The 21,586-nt window shown below is 45.0% G+C and overlaps 1 protein-coding gene across 1 annotated transcript in view; it reads left to right on the forward strand.

Annotated features, from left to right (window-relative positions):
- The first annotated feature begins 553 nt into the window (after positions 1–553).
- Positions 554–21,586, forward strand: part of ZC3H12C (zinc finger CCCH-type containing 12C) — a 200,860-nt gene continuing 179,827 nt past the window's right edge. The window contains exon 1 of the mRNA XM_082244939.1: positions 554–684. The gene's annotated coding sequence lies outside the window, so the exon portion shown is untranslated. The remainder of the gene's footprint in view (positions 685–21,586) is intronic.

Here is a 21,586-nt window from a genome sequence, read left to right on the forward strand (position 1 = left end):
TTGTTTCTAATTGTATTGTAACTGTAATGTCTGCCCTCATTTTATTAAGCACTGCGCAAACTGTTGGCGCTATATAAATCCTGTATAATAATAATAATAATATGAGATATGGGGTGAGGGATTATTCACCACTGTTCATTGCTCACGGAAACCCTGGCAACCTTAGAGGGAACCCTAGATGGAAAATGTTGTTCACTTTGAAGAGTGAATGTTAACTGGTATAACATGAAGTGCAGGCCACTTCAATCATCCAATCATGAGAAGTTTTTTTTTTTTTCTTGCACATGATTGGGTGATCGAAGAGTAATTCTTTAGTAAATCAACCCTACTGTGTTCACTGCATTTGTTCAGTGACCTTTTAGAGAATGGGATGTCCATTGAACCATCGAATGTCCATCGAATCAAAGGATCTTTGCATGTGTGGCAAGCCTTCGCCTGCACAGATTGCTCTAGGAATCCACTCCACATCTTCCTGCAGCCTATTTGAGTGACATATGATATCACTGGAGGTGTGCCTAATTCCTGATGTGGAGGAAGCCTGTATGAGCTGCATTGCTGCTGTCCTACTAGCTGATAATGGGATGATATTATGGGACAGCTCCGTCTGCATATCACACCAATGGAGACAATCACAGAGGGGGTGCAGGATCTACAGGAATGCTCACACAGATGTGTCACTGAAAGGTAATTGCTGCAGAGAGCAGTGGAATGAGCAACAGATATCCAGCTATTGTGCAGTGTGTAAATGTGTTGGATGCCAGGAGATGATCTATGGGATAATTAGCTGCAACTGATGAGGTATAGATGTAAGGAAATAATGATTTGACTTAATGCTGGATAGTGTCAACCTTGCTCCAGCCTTGAAGGGTGATTATAGATATTGTAGTATTTCAGTTTTTGGGGTTTTTTTGCAGACGCTGCTGAATTAAATCTTTATTAGCTTCTTTGCTTAACTGAGTCTCACTTCTCACGTTGCATTGTTCACAGCTTTTGAGTGATATACGAAGCATTTAGGTGGTATAATTCACCCATCCGACAAAAAAAATCTGTTTTTTGTGTAGACCAGCACTTAAACTGGGCAAAGAGTAACATGGAGTATGCAGCGACCTACAGCAGCCTATCAAAATTCATTGCTCTGCCTGCTATAGAATTGAACTGAAATCGGATTGGGCAATATGCGTTATTATACTTCACCATTGTATTCACGGCTTGGTAATAAAGAGGACTGTAGTTTTAGCTAAGACTTGATAGTTGTATTGCTACATTGTGGGTCATGAATAACAAGCCAGTATTTCACTTTGACATCTTGTAGTATTTTAGATGTCATTACTGATGTACGCAAATAGATATTGGCATGTTTAAACCGATGTTGTTTCAGATTGTTCCTGTAGTTAAAAGTCATGTTTTATTATTTAGCAATTATTAGTCATTGTTGATTAAACCTTTATTGCAGTTGTGTTTTTGCACTGGCTTTTACATCATCTTTAAAGTGATACTTGTAAGATTGTTTTTTTAATTTCTCACCATCAAAAAAATATTGTTGAATGAATATGAATATTTGAAGATCTTTCAGAGCCGAATAATTTAAAGAAATAATGGAAAAAATGGGCACTGTATGAACTAATATTTGCAGAACAAAATTATTAATTTAGACTTGGTAAAATGCAAAACAAAAAACTTTTAGTGAGGATATGTTGTTGTGTGCTGGAATTTAAAAGCCAATCTCCTTTTTTTTTTTTAATATAAAAGTAAAGTATAAAAAAGGTGAGAGCAAATTTGACTGCAATGCTCCCATCCAAAGCTGTCTACTGCAGTACTTATGTTCCGCCACAAGATGCCCTCAGTCTTCTGGGTTGAATTAAGCCCAGTGTCATCCAGCCCAGAAGAGTGAGGACAGATTGTAAGTGTAGAACCTCATGGTCCTGCTCTCAAAAAGTCCAGCACATCAGTGTTGCTCTCTGCATCATAGAGAACTGCCCACTATTGAAAAAAAGAAAGAGGAAAAGGTCCCAGCGCAAAGGCAAAAAAAAGTGAAGAGAGTGGGGGTTCTCTGGGGGAGGGGAAGCCCAGAGTTGGACTTTAAAGTAAACCAATACTGAGATGATATGGAGGCTGCCTTTGTTAGCATCCCCCTGAAAGCCCCATTTGTGTGGCGGTCATGCTAACCCAATGGTTTAAGTATTTCTTAATTTCTAAGGCAGTGCCCAAAACAAGAATGCAACTGAGGAGTTTTGAATTTACTCTGACTTTGAGCACACTTGTTCCAGGTCCAGGAATCAGAAAATAATAAAGCAAGAACCCAACAGGCAGCCAGTTCTTAGAAAGATGTCATCAAAGACCGCTTCCCACCCCACAACCCTACCTCTAAATTGTTTAAAATTAAAAATCTTTTATATACTTATTCTATTATACACTGAAAAAAATTAATAATGCAACACTTTTGTTTTTTGCCCCCATTTTTCATGAGCTGAGCTCAAAGATCTAAGACCTTTTTCTAGGCCTATTTCTCTCAAATATTGTTCACAAATCTGTCTAAATCTGTGTTAGTGAGTACTTCTCCTTTCCCGAGATAATCCATCCACCTCACAGGTGTGGCATATCAAGATGTTGATTAGACAGCATGATTATTGCACAGGTGTGCCTTAGGCTGGCCACAATAAATTGTGTAGTTTTACTGTATTGGGGGTCCGAAAACCAGTCAGTATCTGTGTGGCCACCATTTGCCTCACGCAGTGCAACACATTTCCTTGGCATAGAGTTGATCAGGTTGTTGATTGTGGCCTGTGGAATGTTGGTCCACTCCTCTTCTATGGCTGTGCGAAGTTGCTGAATATTGTCAGGACCTGGAACACGCTGTCATATACACCGATCCAGAGGATCCCAAACATGCTCAATGGGTGACATGTCCGGTGAGTATGCTGGCCATGCAAGAACTGGGATGTTTTCAGCTTCCAGGAATTGTGTACAGATCCTTGCAACATGGGGCCGTGTATTATCATGCTGCAACATGAGGTGATGGTCGTGGATGAAAGGCACAACAATGTCGTCACGGTATCTCTGTGCATTCAAAATGCCATCAATAAAATGCACCTGTGTTCATTATCCATAACATATGCCTGCCCATACCATAACCCCACCGCCACCATGGGCCATTCGATCCACAACGTTGACATCAGCAAACCGCTCATCCACACAACACCATACATGCTGTCTACCATCTGCCCTGTACAGTGAAAACTGGGATTCATCCGTAAAGAGAACACGTCTCCAAAGTGGCAGACGCCATTGAATGTGAGCATTTTCCCACTCAAGTCGGTTACAACGACGAACTGCAGTCAGGTCGAGACCCAGATGAGGACGACGAGTATGCAGATGAGCTTCCCTGAGACGGTTTCTGACAGTTTGTGAAGAAATTCTTTGGTTATGCAAACCGATTGTTGCAGATGCTGTCCGGGTGGCTGGTCTCAGACAATCTTGGAGGTGAAGATGCTGGATGTGGAGGTCCTGGGCTGGTGTGGTTACACGTGGTCTGCGGTTGTGAGGCCAGTTGGATGTATTTCTAAATTCTTTAAAACACCTTTGGAGACGGCTTATGGTAGAGAAATGAACATTCAATTCAAGGCCAACACCTCTGGTGGACATTCCTGCAGTCAGCATGCTAATTGCACGCTCCCTCAAAACATGTGACATCTGTGGCATTGTGCTGTGTGATAAAACTGCAGATACTGACTGGTTTTCGGACCCCCCCCCCCCCCCCAATACAGTAAAACTGCACATTTTAGAGTGGCCTTTTATTGTGGCCAGCCTAAGGCACACCTGTGCAATAATCATGCTGTCTCATCAGCATCTTTATATGCCACAACTGTGAGGTGAATGGATTATCTCGGGAAAGGAGAAGAGCTCACTAACACAGATTTAGACATATTTGTGAACAATATTTGAGAGAAATAGGACTTTTGTGTACATAGAAAAAGTCTTAGATCTTTGAGTTCAACTCATGAAAAATGGGGGCAAAAACAAAAGTGTTGTGTTCATAATTTTGTTCAGTGTACTATATACTATTTGTATATTAGGTGTATTGCTTATGGCTAGAATATTTCTTAAAATGAAACAGACATGGCAAGACAACAAGTTCATTATATCAGCCCCCACAGCTATTTACACATACCTTCAACCTGATTTCCACTTAAAGTAATACTTATGTTAGGTATAATAATAGATGCAAAACATTGTAAAGTACAAGGGATTGGGTGCAGTCAGGCATAACCACAGCACTATGTGTCCTACACAGAAAGCACACAATGAATATTTCATGGACGAGTGTGGCAGCTGACAACTGTATATATAATTCAAAACGTCAAGGGTCCATTTGCACTATTGGTATACATGCACTGGTGCAATGCAGCATCATTCAATATGAACAATATCACAACTCATCTTGCCATTGGAAGTGCATTGCAGTGCAGCACAAAGGACAACAACATACTTAAGCATGCACAAAAAATGGCAGATATGGTAGATTTACCTTTTCCGGTGCATTAGGCAGCGCATTCAAATAAGTTAACATGCGTGCGCTAATGCACCGAAATGGTCTGAATGGGGATCTAAAAGTTATGGATACTTATTATACCCTTAGTGGGCTCTAACAACTTTCACTCGATACGCATGGACTTTCTGTTGGGTTCATTGCAGGGCCACATCAGCATTATGCTCCCCCCTTACCTTGTGCTGCTGCTGGGAAGAAACTGGGGCAGAGCTGGGAAGCAGACAGTTCAGTCTGGAGGAGGACCAGAGAAGGGCTGGAGTCTGCTGAATGCTGATACCAGGGGAAGTGGAGATAAGGGGGTACTGTGGCTGCACAGAGAGGTACAGGAACTGTATGAGGAGTTCTGTCCTCATGTATTCTGCCAACTTCTGAGACAAGGTAGGGGCACAGACACAGCTGCAGGAGAGGTGCAAGGACCTCATCAAATGGCCTGAAGGGCTGGTAACGGTCTGCGAGCCTTGTGTTTGACACATGTGCCATAGCAGTTTCAATTAACATCCTAAGCTAACCAGCAAAGTGGCTTTTAAACTGGTCATAGATGGATCGAAAATCAGCTCCTGCAGCAAGGACCAGCTGAATTTCGATCAGTGTGTGGCCCTCCTCATTCAACAAATGTCGATGATTAAGCTGGCCATACATTATACAATTTTCTTATTCAATTTCCTTTTGATTTACCTTCAACTATGTAGTGCAAGGGCCTGTCTGAATGCGTACTAATAGAAAGTGTTTAGGTTTGACCTCATATTATAAGGTTTTGGTAAATCTAAAAGAAAGTTGTACAAGAAAATTATATAATGTATGGCCAGCCTTAGATCAACTTTTATCAAAACGACAAGCTGGAAAACTTTTGCTACTCAACAGCTGCAGCCACTGATCACTGTGTTTTGACAGCACTGGGTCCTGCTGTCGAAATACAATGTATCTGTTTATCCTTTTTACCTTCTATGGCTAGCTTTACAGGGGTCAGCTTTTGTTTATGAGGTTTAATACTCTTTAAAAAATAAAATAAGGTTTCTGTAACTGTTTCCTGCAGTATGGTACAAAAATGTTTCTACATGAAAACACATTTCGAGTAGTAGTCTCATTCTTTCCTATGTGGATGGGCCATTTCTATGTGCACCAAGTATGAGGACACCCATTTACACGTATGTGTGTGCACTACAACCTGTGAACATAGATATCATTAGGCTCTAATATAAAGTCCATTTACTACTACATGATCATTTAGGATTACCATTCCAGGAGGTTGACACCCTGTTACAGAAAGTGGAAAAATATAGGACCTACTGGCAGGATCAACAAGTAGTAAAACTTTGTTGTGGAGGGACACAGAAAAACAAAAACTTCTGTGTTAGCAGTGAAAGCAGACTGCATTTTATATGTCATTTTTTTATTTTGCCCATAGTTCCACTTTAAAGAAGAAGGTATGGCGCCAGGCAGGTCTCAATGGAGCACTGTAAGTGCACTTACCCTTTAAATAGAGGCACTTTATAACAAAAATCCCAACAACGGCAATCTGTGCATTATCTCTGCCTGGAGAAGAAACAGTTTAATAAAACAAACACAATGAACTTCACATTCTGACATGGAACAAGTCCTTAGAACGGTGATCATTCTGCAACTGAGCCATTATTATTTCATGAATTCACAAAGCCATTTTATGAGCACTGTTGCTGTTTTTATCGTACAAACTGTTTGTATTGTAGTTCTTCCTAGTAGATCCCAGAGGATTATTTACTGACATAAAACACCATGGCACTGCATGCATTGAAGGCCGGAAAAGAAGCTGTTTACGTTGCAGATAATTATAGAGTGAAATGGGATTATTTTGCCTCTGATAAATGATAAATATATATATTTTTCCTCATTTTTAATTATTTGATTTTGATAAAGGGCTTGGAATGAACGAACTGCAAGTTGGGTTCACAGAAAAAAAATTGCTACATAATTCCAAATTCCCTTGGAGGCTGAAGTTTGTTTCTTATTTCTGGCCTTTTTTCAAGGCCAATTTGAAAACTTTTGTTTAAATTGTTTCCTATGGGGAACATGTACCAAAAAATAAATAAAAATAAATACATTTTTTAAATACCATTCAGCAAGAAAAATGTATTTTAATGTGGCTAAAAGACAACAATAAAACAACACAAATCGTTGAAACAACGTGTTTGGGAATTCCTCAAGCCTGCATGTGATGTTGCAAAGCAGTACAATGTGAAAGTAATTTTTTTTTTCTATTTACAAACAGTAATGGTAGCAACAAACCGTACCAATGCAAAAACTGTGTGGGGGTCCCCCCAAAAAATGCATAAGATGCTTATGCAGGCATGCAGTCTGCCTATCCAGAAAGTGAGGGGCAGTGAGAATGAGCTCACCCTTCTCCTGAACCATACCAGGACACATGCCCCCAACATTGGGAGGGTACCCTGCTAAGTCTTCCCCCCAACTGCAAGTTACCTTGTGGGGTACATTGGGGGATGTGGGGGTCTGCAGTGGGACTTTTAAGAATCTGAATGCACCCTTTAATAACAAAGGGTGCCCCTCCCCTATGTGAATGAATGTGGGTGCTTAGTACCTCTTGTTTCTCATTTACAAACCAAAACGGCAAATAGTAAGTAAAACACCCATAATATTTGAGCTCTTTATTAGAAAAATTTAAAATAAACGATGTTGCCAGATGTGAAGTGAAGAGGAGATTCAGGGCTACTCAGTGCAGTTCCATTGCACAGAGCAGGTAAATAAAGAGATGTTTGGTAGTTTTTTTTTTACCTTTACAGTCATGTAGCACCCTCCTAGGTAGGTGCTAGAGAGTGAGTATAGTTTTGGCTCTGTCTGCCCATCAGAGGAGCAGCAGGTAAATTTTATATTGCTCTGTGCTTAACAGAGAGCAGGATCTGTGAGTTAGGTTTGCTCAATGTGCTCAGTGTGTGATGCATGTGGTCTGGGGGAGTGCCCCCACTGGTCCAATGGGGAGGCACATTAGACAGTGGGGGAAACCTGGCCAATGGGTACACAGGCTTTGATACAGTCCCAGTGATTGGCACAAACTGTTGTCTAGGTGCATTGTGGAGTGTGGTATAAAAGCCATAAGCACATGTGCTCGGGGTCTTGGGCTGGTGAGCAGAGTCCCGGAAGGAGGGTGGTGGCTGCCTCCTCCTCTGCAGCAGTTGGTGTATGGTCACAGGCAGTCGACCTGGTGAGCCAGAAGTGTGGAGCTGAACCCAGAGGTCCAGGAGAGCTGACTAGAGGGGTTGAGACACTGGCGAACCTTGAAAAATGGTATCGTGAGTACAGGGGATCGAGTCTAAGGGCCTCACCAGGAAGGGGGCCACTCCAGAGTAGAGTAGTCAGAGGATGGGTGTCAGCTGGTGGAGTGAAAGGGGGTGCTAGGCGAGTGCCCTGAAGATAAGTGCTAAGCAACCATTATATTCAGAGACTTACCTCAGATTCATCTAGTGGCAAGGTGAATCTGTGGCCTTGCTGTACCTTCAGATAGAAGTCCTCAGCATTGTGAATATTTCAAGTTCTGGAGTATCCCACTCTTCCCTTCTCCCATCCCTATTTAAAATAAAACAACAAAACAACAAACCCTAGACTGATCATTGACTGAGCTGGAAAGTAAAGGGTTAAGTTTCTGCATGCAGTTGCTATCTGTAACCCAGAGGGACCCGAAAAGGTGAGAAATTCAGCAGCCCTCAAGGGGGCAGTGCTACAATCACTTTAACCCCAAAGTCCTTATTAGGACTACTATCTGTATCAGCAATAAGTTAGATCTTGGACAATCGCCCCCATCTGCCGTCTTTGTTTTGGGGGGTCTTTTTACTGGGGACTGTTTTCATTTTTTTTTTTTTTGGTTTTAACTTTATCATGATGGGGCCTATTTTTTAAGCAAAACTGTTCCCAGAATATGCTAACTAAAATATTACATATTCTGAAGGAAATGCACTTATTAACCTCTGTAGCTATAGGCATTGTGGAGAAAATAATCTTTAAAATTCAAAGAAGAACTGACATCTCAGTTTTTTTTCCTTTTATTCTGTGTTGCACCAGAATCTTGGCAGCCTGTCAACCCTTTAATGAAATACACAGCAAAGAATGATAAGCTCTCAGAAAGCAATTAAAATTAGAATCTTTGTTTTGATCTTTGAGAACCTTTGAGAAATAATAACTTCACAGTGCAAGTACAGTACAAGGAGTCTGACAGCAAAAGAAAGTATTTTTGGAGTTAAGAATACATACTTCTTTTAACTAGAGTTTAGTGTCACTTTAATATAAACACTTTTCATTTTATAAAAATAATTCTTACAAAACCTATAATCCGTTATACAGGTTTATTTATTCCCATGCCGGCTGTGTTTAGTCTTTTAGGTCCGTTATACGTGGAAGAAATATAAGTGTTCCCTATCACTCTAGCCCTCATTACACCCACTGGATACTGTGTAATAAGGGCCCTGTGATCTCTGTGCAGCCACTTAGGTTGTTTAGCACTTGTTAGTAAATGGCAAAACTGACATCCCAGCATTAGCGCTAATTATGCTCTGCGGTCACTGAGTCCTGTCATATTTACAGTAAAGGGTTCCTTGTTAAAAACACAGGATTTGACACAGCGACTTTTATACACTGGCTTAGATGCAGACGAGAATTGTAGTTTTAATCTTATACAGACTATAGTTATTAGGTCAGAGCTATAAACAGATAATTTTTTATAATTAACCCTCTACCACCCCACAATCTGCATAATAACCCCGATCAAAGGTCTAATATGGGTTTTGAGGGGTCCTAAAGAAAAAAAAAGGAAACAACTGTGTGGGTGCAGATAGGTGCAGGATCTCCACTAGCCTGTAAGTGGCACTGTACCATTGACACAGGTAGAGAGGGATGATGCAACCTCTTGGGACTTCAGACAGCCATCTTGACCAGGAACATTATATATAGGGTCTCCTGCATCAATATGGCATGATGGAGCGAGTGGTAGGTCAGGGATAGCGACCTCACTGGCTAGGGAAAGTGAATAGTGCAAGGAAAAGTCACTGGTAGGGTCAGAACTGGGTAACACCAGCATAGAGGAAACATCTTGGTATCTGGAATTTTCACATGGGGCACGGTGCCATTCAGTATACTGCAAACCACCACCCCTTCAGTGGAAACCATCCTCTGGTATTACAGGCCCCAAGTCTGGTATCACTGTGAAATTATGATTGCTGCATTGCCATATATTAGTGCCTACAAGAACTGTCATCAGTCATTACTGTTAACCTATATACCGGTATGTAATTTACCAAATCATTTCCACAGTCAATAACTCTGTGTGTGGTCTCTCCCTGACTGGGTATCTTGGGCCTGGGGTCTGCTTACATGGGATCACCTGACCCACATAATCCATACCAGACCCTTATCTGAGCATGCAGCCTTCGCTGGCCAGGAACAGGAGGGGAAGCAAGTGTGTGGTCCACTCTTCCTAAACCAACAAGGCCACATGTACATGTGTCCCCTAGTATGGCACCTTGTCATTTTGTTGATAGGGACAAATTAAGTGGGCCCCCTGATATCCACCCCCTCTACATAAATGAATAAGGGGTCCAACCACCTGTGGACATGATGACCATCAGCACAAAGATTCTCTCCTGCCACACTCTCACAGCAAATGACTGTGAGAGTTGTCCTGCAGTATTCTCTCAGACTTCTGCCCCCCTGCCACCATCTTCTTGTGTGAGGTCATTAAGGGGCTGCCACCTCTTCCTGGTTCAGCCGATGGGACTCCTGATGATGCTCCCCTAGGCTCGCCCTCCTCTTCCTTTGTCAGTGAAGAACTATGCCTCCTGGGATATGTGATGTGCTTATCCCATGAGGCACAGTGCTTAGTGCATGTTATTCGCCTAGTGACATGCATGGGTGTGTGGGCCAGAAGATTTTTTTAATAAAAGAAGGGTAAATAAAAAGAAGGGGTGGAGAAGAGAAAATAATTAAAGTGAGGGTAGAGATCCACTTTAAATAACACCTCCTGGCATCTTAACCCTCAATGAATGTTTCAGTAACTGGAGCTATGAGGAAAGGGTGCATTTCTCAATCTTCAGGCGGCAGCACCAGTCCATCTCCCCTACAACATTCTTCCATTGATTTTTCCTTCTCCAGCCTAACTTCCACTGGTAAGTTTTCCTCAGGCCCTAACACATAGCCCCTTTAAAGCCTAGTAGCTGCTTTTCTGGAACAAACATATGCTTCCTCCCAGGGGGGAAGCCCCAGGGAACTGTAACGCTCCTGCGTTTTTGTTATAGGCTGGATTTACAGCTGCAAAATCTCCACTCAGTAGTCATGTAGAGATGTGTTGAATACCAGATCCAACTCTCCAGGACTCATCACCGTGGGCCTGTCAGCTTCAACATACAGATATATACACACTCAATGAGATGTTCCTGGAGTGATAGGATGTATATGATAGTATGAAGGTGATGTGCTGAAGGGACAGGTGTGAACAGTGACAAGGATGGGTTGATAGGTTTGTACAGGAGAGTTCAAGATGGTATTTAGGAATGCAGATAGGTTAGTATCGAGTATGCTAACAGGTGGTGAGGACAGCAGATGACAAATACAGGATAGACTAACCCAGTGCAAGGATAGATAGTAGTAGACAGGAGAGCTAGCAATCTATGCAGCAGTGCAGATGATAGATGGTAGTAGACAGGAGAGCTAGCAATCTATGCAGCAGTGCAGATGATAGATGGTAGTAGTCTCAAGAGCTAGCAAACTATGTAACAGTGCAGATGATAGGATAGTATGGATAGGTAGTAACAGTCCTTAATGCAATAGTAGTAGTGTAAGTTATGGAGGTTTCCCCTGCGGGGCACTTATCACTATAGTATAGTAGTAGAAGGGTCCGGTGATGAGGAAGTGATCCAGTAGCGAGATACAGGGATCAGTAGCGAGGTTCGGGTCTGAGGAAGTGATCCTGGTAGCGAGATACAGGGATCTGTAGCGAGGTTCCACAGCGAGACACGCTTGTTAGCATAGATGCAAGGCAGGTTGAACGAACATGTGAGTGAGAACGCCGGCGGTTGAAATAGCCGCTCTGCTGCGCTCAGTGATGACAGCATCGGTCTTAAAGGTGTATGCGCACCTACCAGAAGAGAATGGTGGGACGCATACACGGAATGGAAAGTGGAATAAGGGTACCAGAGGTACCAGAACATTACAGGAACACAGAGACAAATCAGACCCTTCCAAGTATTTATCTTCTCCCCAGCCACACCTTATGGGTCAGCCTCCTAGGGATTGGATAGAGCCCAATAAACATTCATAACCCCCATAGCTCCCAACTGTCCCTGATTTCGAGGGACTGTCCCTGATTTGGAACAAAGTCCCTCTGTCCCTCTTTCCTCCTCATGTGTCCCTCATTTTGGTCTATATAGTATAGTCTATATAGTTGTATATAAAATGCACTTTTTATCTTTCAAAAAGTGTTTCATAGCTAAACCTTTCATCTAATTTCTAAATTGCTGCATTTGTAAATTCCAAAAGCCAATATAAAGGAATAGTAGTGGTAAAAAAAAAGCACTTGTGGGTGTAACTAATCTTTTTTTTTTTGTATAATTCTCCTTTAAGGGGTGTGGCAGGGGTGTGTTCTGTGCTTCATATTTTTGCTAATAGGTGGCCCTCATTCCCATCTCAAAAAGTTGGAAGGTATAAACCCCAGTGATTGATCCTCCCACCCTTTTTAATGGAATTTTCTTCCAGCAGCACGCAGGGGCAATCAACCACCAGGGAAAAACCCGAGCAGACCTAAAAGATAAATCGCAGCTCAGCTAGCTACAAGAAAGCCATATCAGTAAATTTAGCCAGCCTTGGACCAAGGTCCTACGTATGATAGAATTAAAATTAGATGAACAATGTAAGAAATAAAGACTAGTTAGTGTTACAGGAAGCCTCCATTATGGAACACACCTACATAGGCGGCTCTCTAATTAGGCAAATTAGGCGGTCGCCTAAGGCCTCGCACATACAGGGGCCTCACGGCCAGTGACGGAGCGACAACATTTAGAAGGGCGCAGTCAGGGAAATCTCCCAAATTAAAGATTGCTTTAAATCCTTGGATATAAAAGTTGCAGCAGTGTGCTGCAGTCCTTTCACTGCAGCTGCCAGGTGTCTGTTGTTCGCCGACACTTACCCCGCCTTCTCTGCCTGGGGATTGGCCGTCTGATCGTGTAATTCTAAGATGTGGAGGAATGTGGGTGTGTACCTGCATTAGTAGGAAGTGACTGCCCGGTCAGAGAGGGCCCCTGGGTGGCTAGGGGAAAAAGAGAGGGCCCCTGGGTGGCTATGGGAAAAGAAGAGGGCCCCTGGGTGGCTAGGGGAAGAGGAGAGGGCCCCTGAGTGGCTGAAGGAAAAGGAGAGGGTACCTGGGTGGCTAAGGGAGGTGAGGGCCCCTGGGTGGCTGAAGGAGAGGGCCACTGGGTGGCTGAGGGAGAAGGAAAGGGCCCCTGGGTGGCTGAGGGAAGAGGAGAGGGCCCCTGGGTGGCTGGTGAAGAAGGAGATGGCCCTGGGTGATTGGGGGAGAAGGAGAGGGCCCCTGGGTGGCTGGGGGAGATGGAGAGGGCACCTGGGTGGCTTTGGGAGAAGGAGAGGACCCCTGGGTGGTTGAAGGAGAGGGCCACTGGGTGGCTGAGGGAGAAGGAAAGGGCCCCTGGGTGGCTGAGGGAGGAGAAGAGGGCCCCTGGGTGGCTGGTGGAGAAGGAGATGGCTCCTGGGTGATTGGGGAGAAGGAGAGGGCCCCTGGGTGGCTTGGGGAGAAGGAGAGGACCCCTGGGTGGCTGGGGGAGAAGGAGAGGACCCCTGGGTGGCTGGGGGAGAAGGAGAGGGCCCCTGGGTGGCTGGGGGAGAAGGAGAGGGCCCCTGGGTGGCTGGGGGAGAAGGAGAGGGCCCTTGGGTGGCTGCAGGAGAAGGAGATGTCCCCTGGATGGCTGGGGGAGAAGGAGAGAGCCCCTGAGTGGCTGGGGGAGGAGAGGGCCCCTGGGTGGCTGGGGAACAGGGAGAGGGCCCCTGGGTGGCTGGGAGAGAAGGAGAGGGCCCTTGGGTGGCTGGGGGAGAAGCAGATGGCCCATGGGTGGCTGGGGGAGAAGGAGAGGGCCCCTGGGTGGCTGGGGGAGAAGTAGAGGGCCCCTGGGTGGCTGGGGGAGAAGGAGATGGCCCCTGGGTAGCTGGGGAAGAAGGAGAGGGCCCCTGGGTGGCTAGGGGAGAAGGAGAGGGCCCCTGGGTGGCTGGAGGAGAAGGAGGAGAGGGCCCCTGGGTGGCTGGAGGAGAAGGAGGAGAGGGCCCCTGGGTGGCTGGAGGAGAAGGAGGAGAGGGCCCCTGGGTGGCTGGAGGAGGAGAAGGAGGAGAGGGACCCTGGGTGGCTGGAGGAGGAGAGGGACACTGGGTGGCTGGAGTAGGAGAGGGACCCTGGATGGCTGGAGGAGTAGGAGGTGAGGGACCCTGGGTGGCTAGGGGAAAAGTAGAGGGCCCCTGGGTGGCTAGGGGAAAAAGAGAGGGTCAATTGGTGGTTAGGGGAAAAGAAGAGGGCCCCTGGGTGGCTGAGGGAGGAGGAGAGGGCCCCTGGGTGGCTGGGGGAGAAGGAGAGGGCCACTGGGTGGCTGGGGGAGAAGGAGAGGACCCCTGGGTGGCTAGGGGAAATGGAGAGAGCCCCTTGGTGGCTAGGGGAAATGAGAGGGCCCCTGGGTGGCTGAGGGAGAAGGAGAGGGCCACTGTGTGGCTGAGGGAGAAGGAGAGGGCCCCTGGGTGGCTGGGGGAGAAGGAGAGGGACCCTGGTTGACTGGGGGAGAAGGAGAGGGACCTGGGTGGCTGGGGGAGAAGGAGAGGGACCTGGGTGGCTGGGGGAAAAGGAGAGGACCCCTGGGTGGCTGGAGGAGAAGGAGAGGGCCCCTGGGTGGCTGGAGGAAAAGGAGAGGGGCCCCTGGGTGGCTAGGGGAGAAGGAGAGGGCCCCTGGGTGGCTGGGGGAGGAGGAGAGGCCCCCCGTGACGCCAGAGTCAGTTGCCAGGGAAGAGAGTGGAGCTGTACCAGTCCTGCATATCTGACATCAAAGCCAAACATGGTGGAGCTGGAGCCCTTTGCCCTACACAATGATGTCACCTGAGGTAGAAGGTGAGGGGTAGCGGGGCTGTGACATTATATAGCATATGGACTCTGTAAATTATTGGTAGTTTTGGTTGAAGTGGTCCTTTAGATGTTTAACTCTGTGTTGTTTTTCCCCCCAGCTGTGAGGGACTGAGGAATGACAGCCCACTATGCTGGGACTTATAGTGCCCTAGAATGTGGAGGACTGAGGAATCCTCAGTCCCTCACAGAGGGCACTACAAGTTCCAGAATAGCAGGCTGCCATGCCTTAGTCCCCACAGAGGGCACTACAAGTCTTAGCATAGCAGGCAGTTGTTCCTCAGCCTCCTACAGAGAGCAGTACAAGTCCAAGCATAGCAGGCTTCCATTCCTCAGGGAGGAATGGCAGTGCACTATACTGGAATTTACAGTGCCCTCTGTGGGGACTCAGGTATGGCAGCCTTCTGCAGTGGGACTTGTCATGCCCTAGACTGTGGTGGACTGAGGAAGGGAAGTGTAAGGGGGACTCTGGAAACTCTGATGCAAGGGGGAGCTTTGGTGACCACAGAATTCCCTTTTCCTCTTACATCAGAGTCTTCAGAGTTCCCTCTTACAGTGTAAGGGAGAAACTCTGGAGACTCTGATGTAAAGGGGGCTCTGTGAAATTTGATTTAAGAGGGGGACTCTAATGTAAAGAGGAATTCTGTGGACTCTGATGTAAGGAGGAGATGTTGGGGAGAATCTGACTTAAAGAAGTACTCTTATGTAAGGGGGGACACTGAACTCTGATCTAAGGAGTGTCTCAGGGAATCATGACTTATAGGGAAATGCTGGGGACTGCGATGTAAGAGCAGACATATATATATATATATACATACATACCTGATGTTTAATGATCTTTGATTAAAGAAGAATTGGTTAGAGAGAATTCTAAAAACTGTGAATTCATAGTACAATGGTTAAGGCTCTTAATATATACAATTTATATAGTTAATTTTTATCGCTTTAATTATTTTTTTCATTATGGGCGTGAGTGGGGCCTCATGTCCAAGTTTTGCCTTAGGCCTCACAGAGCCTAGAGCCGCCTCTGCACACCTATATGCTGGGAGGCATTGCTCTCCTGGATCTTTTTGTTTTATGAAGGTGTTCTGTAAACATGGTAGGAAATAGCTAGCAGATATTTAGAAGACCCATAGTGAGTACTCAGACCCGAGTGCTGTTATAAAACTGGATATGTAGGAGAGAAAACATCAGCGTGCTGGAGCTGCAGGCATTCTGTGTTCTGTACACTTGTTAGTGTACATTAGAAGAGAACAGAACTAAAATGATTGCAAGTAATAATTCTCTTGCACTATATTAATGTATGCCTGCTTTTCACACTCTGTGAATTTACCAAAGAAAATGCATCTATAGTGAAGCATCCATGGGTCACCAAACGAGAGTATCCTCACAGATTTCATATCCACGTGGTCATCTGGTCATCACATACCTATAGGATGCCTACAATGGATTCACTTTGGGCTTTCACATGGACAGCCGGGGTGGGGCAATAAAAACAGGCAGCTGAGCTGTGATTTTACCACCCCCACCCTGGTCACCCACCCAGATGCTAACATTATGTGCTGCAGCAGTGATGTTTTGCTTTACGGCCACTGTATTTTTAACTCAGCCTGCAAAGTTTGACAGCTGTCAAATCTGCATGTTAACGCAGTAGTAAAGCCTGCTTTGTGATTTTTACTAACAGGTAAACCTATAATTAAGCTTAGCAGTAGGTAAAATGAATATTTCCTAAACATGCACAATTTAGGAGATATTCACCCTGCATGCAATCAGTGACATCACCGGCGCATGCGCTCTAAAGGTCCGGCATACCTTGCTGAACTTCAGAGCTTTGTGCTGGAATTGAGGGCTCCAACTCAAATGCACAGGAGTGACGTCATCGCGGCTCTGGCCAATCATGCAATCAGAGCGCGTGAACCCACAAAAAAGTTCAGGAAAAGATGTTAGCCCTCTCAGCGGTGACAACACGCCACGGGAGGGCTTAGTTCTAAGGTACGTATTCCATAATGTGCTAGTATGCAATGCAAACTAGCACATTAAACAGTTGCCTTACAGGTGTTTGTTTGCTTTTTTTATTAGCTGGGGTTTACAATCACTTTAAAGTGGAGTCCCAGCCATATTTGTGTTTATTGAAAGTCAGTAGCTACAAAAGGTGTAACTGCTGACTTTATATAAACACACACTCACCTGTCCCCCGATCCAGCGATGCCGCCGCCCCAACCCTCGGTTCTCTCCCTCTTCTCCCCGCAGCGCCGGCATCACTAATGTGAGCACCTGGCTGGGACAGCTTGCGGCTTCACAGCCGGGTGTGCACTGCGCATGCGCGAGTCACACTGTGCTTCTTTTGTGGCCGGGCAATCTTCTGCGACCTGTGACGTGTCCCAGAAGATTACAGGGAGGGAGGGGAGAACTTCTGCTCGAGCCGCCTAAGCAGCCCAACTGGAAGTAGGAACTTCCTAACCCCCTGACATGCCCAGAGTTGTATAAAGTACTCAAAACCCATACTTGAGTAAAAGTACAAGTGCTCGATCAAAAAGTGACTTGAGTAGAAGTGGAAGTGCTCGATCAAAAAGTGACTTGAGTAGAAGTACTAAAGTATTCAACATTTTTTGTACTTAAGTATTGCAAGTAGTTTTTTAAAAAATTTTGCTACTCAAGTACTGAAAGTAAAAGTACCAGTAGTTTTGAAAAAAAATTGCTACTCAAGTACTGAAAGCAAAAGTGCAAGTACTGTGTTATGTAGTTATTAAAGAAAGAAGTCAAAAGTTTGAACATCACATTGTTTTTTATTATTTCAAATGCAGCTTTTATTTATACTTACAGTAGCTTTTATTTTCGTATGCGCTGATAATACACATGTTTTGAGCTTCATGAAACCTGCCATCTACTGATCTGGCAGTGGTAATTTTATAATTGTAACTAGTAACTATGCAGCACAAAAAAAAAATATCGGAGTAGAAGTATTGAAATCATTGAAAAAATGTAGTGAAGTAAAAGTGGAAGTAGGAGAAAAAAATTCTGCTCTAGGAAAGTACAGATACCGCATTTCTGTACTTAAGTACAGTAGTGAAGTAGTTCTACTTAGTTACTATACATCTCTGGACATGCCACATTTGGCATTTCCTTTTTTTTTTTGTTGGGGGGGGGGAGTGGGTACCTAGTTTTGACAGGTACCCGCTCCCTCCCCTGCCCCCAAAAAAGGGGGTCAGAAGCACTTAAAGTGGAAGTACCACTTTTGGGTGGAACTCCGCTTTAAGTTCTTTGGGAGTGCATAGCAACCTGAGCCAAACACTCAGCTAGATTGCAGGATGATTTAGTTACTTCAAAATCCTTCTTGGAATTGAAAAAAAAAGCAGACATTCAGCAGGGTCACCTCCTGAACGCCTCCCAATGGCTGCCATACCACCCTCTGAAAAGTGATCCACTGTGGATGAAGTGGAACTAAAAGCAACATCTTTTTTTTATTTTGGACAGAGTAAGGGAGGTTATAACAACTTTTATAATTTTTTTTGCCATCTGTGACCAATTTCTGTCTCATAGCCAAAACTGGAAGTGAGAGGAAATCCCTCTAAAGTTACCCACTTCCCGCACACCGATGTACCTGGACGTCAGCTTCAAGAAGTGGTTGTACCGGGATGATGCTTGCAGCTGCCGGCATCACCCCGCTACTGTTTTTTAGAGCCAACGGTCAGCTTTCTGATGATAACAACCGATGCAGCTTAGCAGCCGCTCAGCCGTTATCACAAGGAGCAGGAGGGGACGTCCTGACCCCCCCCCCCCCCCGCCACCTTCTGCTGCTCTGCCAGTGAAGTCGCATGATTTCAAAGTCAGATAGTGTGAACGGGAGCTAGGGCTCATTTCAAACCTGTGCAGCTGTGTTCTGTGTGTTGGTAGCCCATACATTCCAATAGGCTGCCCTAACCTCAGAAACACAGAGGAAAAAAATGACCTTTTTGCGCCACACCAAGTCACATGGTTCTGCAGCAACTTGTAGTTAGGCACGTGCAAAAATGTGCAATGCACTAATTAGTGCAATGCACTAATTGGCAATGCACTAATGGCACCCCCACGCGTCTGCTAAAGGGCAGCGCGTCAAGAACGCTTGCGATTTTGCCCGCATTCCCCAGCCACGGAGATTTGAACCTAGCTTTAATCTGGCTGCAAATGTCTAAATCCCTCTGCGATTCTTTTAATGGCTGATCTGTAGTTGTAGTGATTCTATTATGGTCTATACGTGTTGTTCTCATGATTATTTGCATAAATCCATTCAGAATGCTGGAGGACTGTACAAATATTGTCATTTCAAGGGGAAAGGCTTAATATGCCTGTTCTGGCAGGATACCAGCCTTGCCGCAGGGTGAAGTACTTGAACCTGCCAACCAACCTGCCGCTCAGCTCTTTGCTGTGTTCTCATCTCCTCTCTGCGCCTGCTTTAGCTCTCACGCGGTTCAGCTCGGCTCAGATGAACTTTCCTCCTGCTCCCTTTGAACGTTCCCTACCGCTATCAGTCCTCAGCGCTTTGGAGCTGATTGGCTTGCTGCTGTATCTATTCTCTGCATTACAATGAAGTGCTGTGCTGGGTCACAGTAAGAGCTGAACCTGTACATAGAGTCAAATGTGTTACATAAGATATTTTATTATTCGATGAATGCAAATAATACGACTTTTCAAAACTGACAGTTGTATTGTTTTATTTAACCTTATAGAGAAGAGTGAGATCAAGAGCAGATTAAAACTACACAGGAATTGCTTTTCATTGTTAGGACTCGTGCACATGGGTGGTGTGGAGGCACAGGCGCAGCATACAGCCAGCAGTCTGTTAAAATCAATGACAGGCTGAAATACAGGGAGGGGAGGGGGGGTTACACTGTTCTGAGTGGTGCTTATGCTTAGAACCAGGGCTTTTTTCAGCAGGAACGCGGGGGAACGCAGTCCTGGCACCTCCAGCACTGACTGTATGCCATGGAAAAGGGTTCTCGGGTGTGCTGGAGGGTCTACTAATGCTGGCTGCTGGGGGATCTATTGTTGCTGGAGGGGATCTATTTTTGCATGCCAATCTATTGTTGCTGGTGGAGGATCTTTTGTTACTGGGGGGTTAATTGTTGCTGTTAGGGATCTACTGTTTAGGGAGGGGTCCACTGATGCTTGCTGCTGGAGAGTCAATTGATGCTTGCTGCTGGGAGATCTATCGTTGCTGCTGGGGGTCTATTGTTGCTGGAGGGGGGTCTATTGCTGCTGGCTGCGGGGATCTATTTTAATGCTTTTCTTGTTATCATTACCAATTTCCATACTACAAAATGATACTTGGCCCTATATTCTTCAAAATGGGCTGTACTGGGAGCTGGGTAAGGGGGTGGAACCAAGGGTCAGTGCTCGGAGGTGGGTAGGGGGCGGAGACACAAAGTGACTTAGAACAGGGGGAGTTCCTGCACCTATTCTCTGAGAAAAAAAGCCCTGCTTAGAACTGTGTGCATTCAGGGACATAAAGTATAGACCAAACACAGAATTCCTGCATTTGAGGCATATGGCACTGTACACATACTGTACCCTCTGGCCTTGTACAAAAAATATACTGAATGTTGAACCTGTTAGAAATCATATTTCCTTGAAACTTCCTGTGCACTGAACTAAAATCTCAAACAATTTTTTTTTTTTTTTTCAGCTGTCTTCTGTAAACGAAAACAGGGCTGCTGTTAAAAATTGCGGGGCCCCGTACAGCCTACTTAGCAGGGCCCCCCTGAATATGTCAAGACAATATTTTTACTAAAAATACACTAAAATCATTATTAGAGGACACAAACATAACAGAGAACCTGTGGGAATTAGCCCTTTTAATTTTTTTTTTTTTTTACATATTTAGAAGTTAAAAATGTTTGCAATTATTTTTTTTACAATTTTTTTATTACAATGTTTAATTGTTATTTCTTTTTGCAATTTTTTTTTTTTGCAGGACAGGGAAGGCTGCAGCGCTACGGAAAGGAAAGGAAGGAAGGGGGGGAACGGCACAGTAAAAGTGGGGAAGGGGGTGGGGGGGAATCAGGAGCAGGCAGAACAGGGAGGGGGGATCAGTGTGGGAGAAGCAATTACAGGTATGATGCCCTTTGTCTGTGTCTCTCCCTGCAGCAGCTGAAAGCTGGCAGGAGGGGGAGAAATTGGCTTTTAGCTGCTGCAGAGAGCCACACAGGGCTTCCTTTTGCAATTGCCCCTCTGCCCAGCCACACCAAATCCCCATGCTGCTGGGGCCCCCGTGTGTGCCTGGGCCCCCTTACAGGAGGACTGGTCCCCCCCCCCTATCAGTGGCCCTGACTACAAAGCAACACCCTTCTATGTAATGGAGATGAGGAGAAGGAGAGACGTTTGAAGTGCTAATCTGGAGAGCAGCCTAGGGTGACTACACTGCCCTCCTATAGATCAACATTTTTCAACGAGGGTTCCCAGGCACCCTGAGGTGCCTTAAGGTTTATTCAGGAGTGCCTTGGCAAAACGCCTAAAAATTGCCCAAGAATTGTATACAAGCCGGCATGTTGATGAAGCCTGCCTTTTAGTTACACAAAGCCACAGGTTTTTATTGTGCACCATTACAACCTTCTAGCAATGGCATCATCAGTTGATAAGGAGAATGCCAGTCGCCTGCATAGTATCCGTGTTTGACCCTCCCCTGTCCCTCTCCATCAGCATTGTGATGGAGAAGAGAAACAATGGCATACAAGTCATTACCAGTTTTTTTAAAAGTGAATTTTCTTTGGAAGAATCAATCACCTCTAATGTTGGGTGTCCTTCTTGTGTGGATGTTGCTGCATTTTGTAAAACTATTAAAATCGTTTTTACATTTTAGAATAGGGTGTCTTAAGACTGTCCATAATTTTTTAAGGGTGCCTCGAGATTTTCCATGATTTCTA

Source organism: Pelophylax lessonae (genome assembly GCF_965119305.1).
Source record: "Pelophylax lessonae genome assembly, chromosome: 2".
Lineage (NCBI taxonomy): Eukaryota > Metazoa > Chordata > Amphibia > Anura > Ranidae > Pelophylax > Pelophylax lessonae.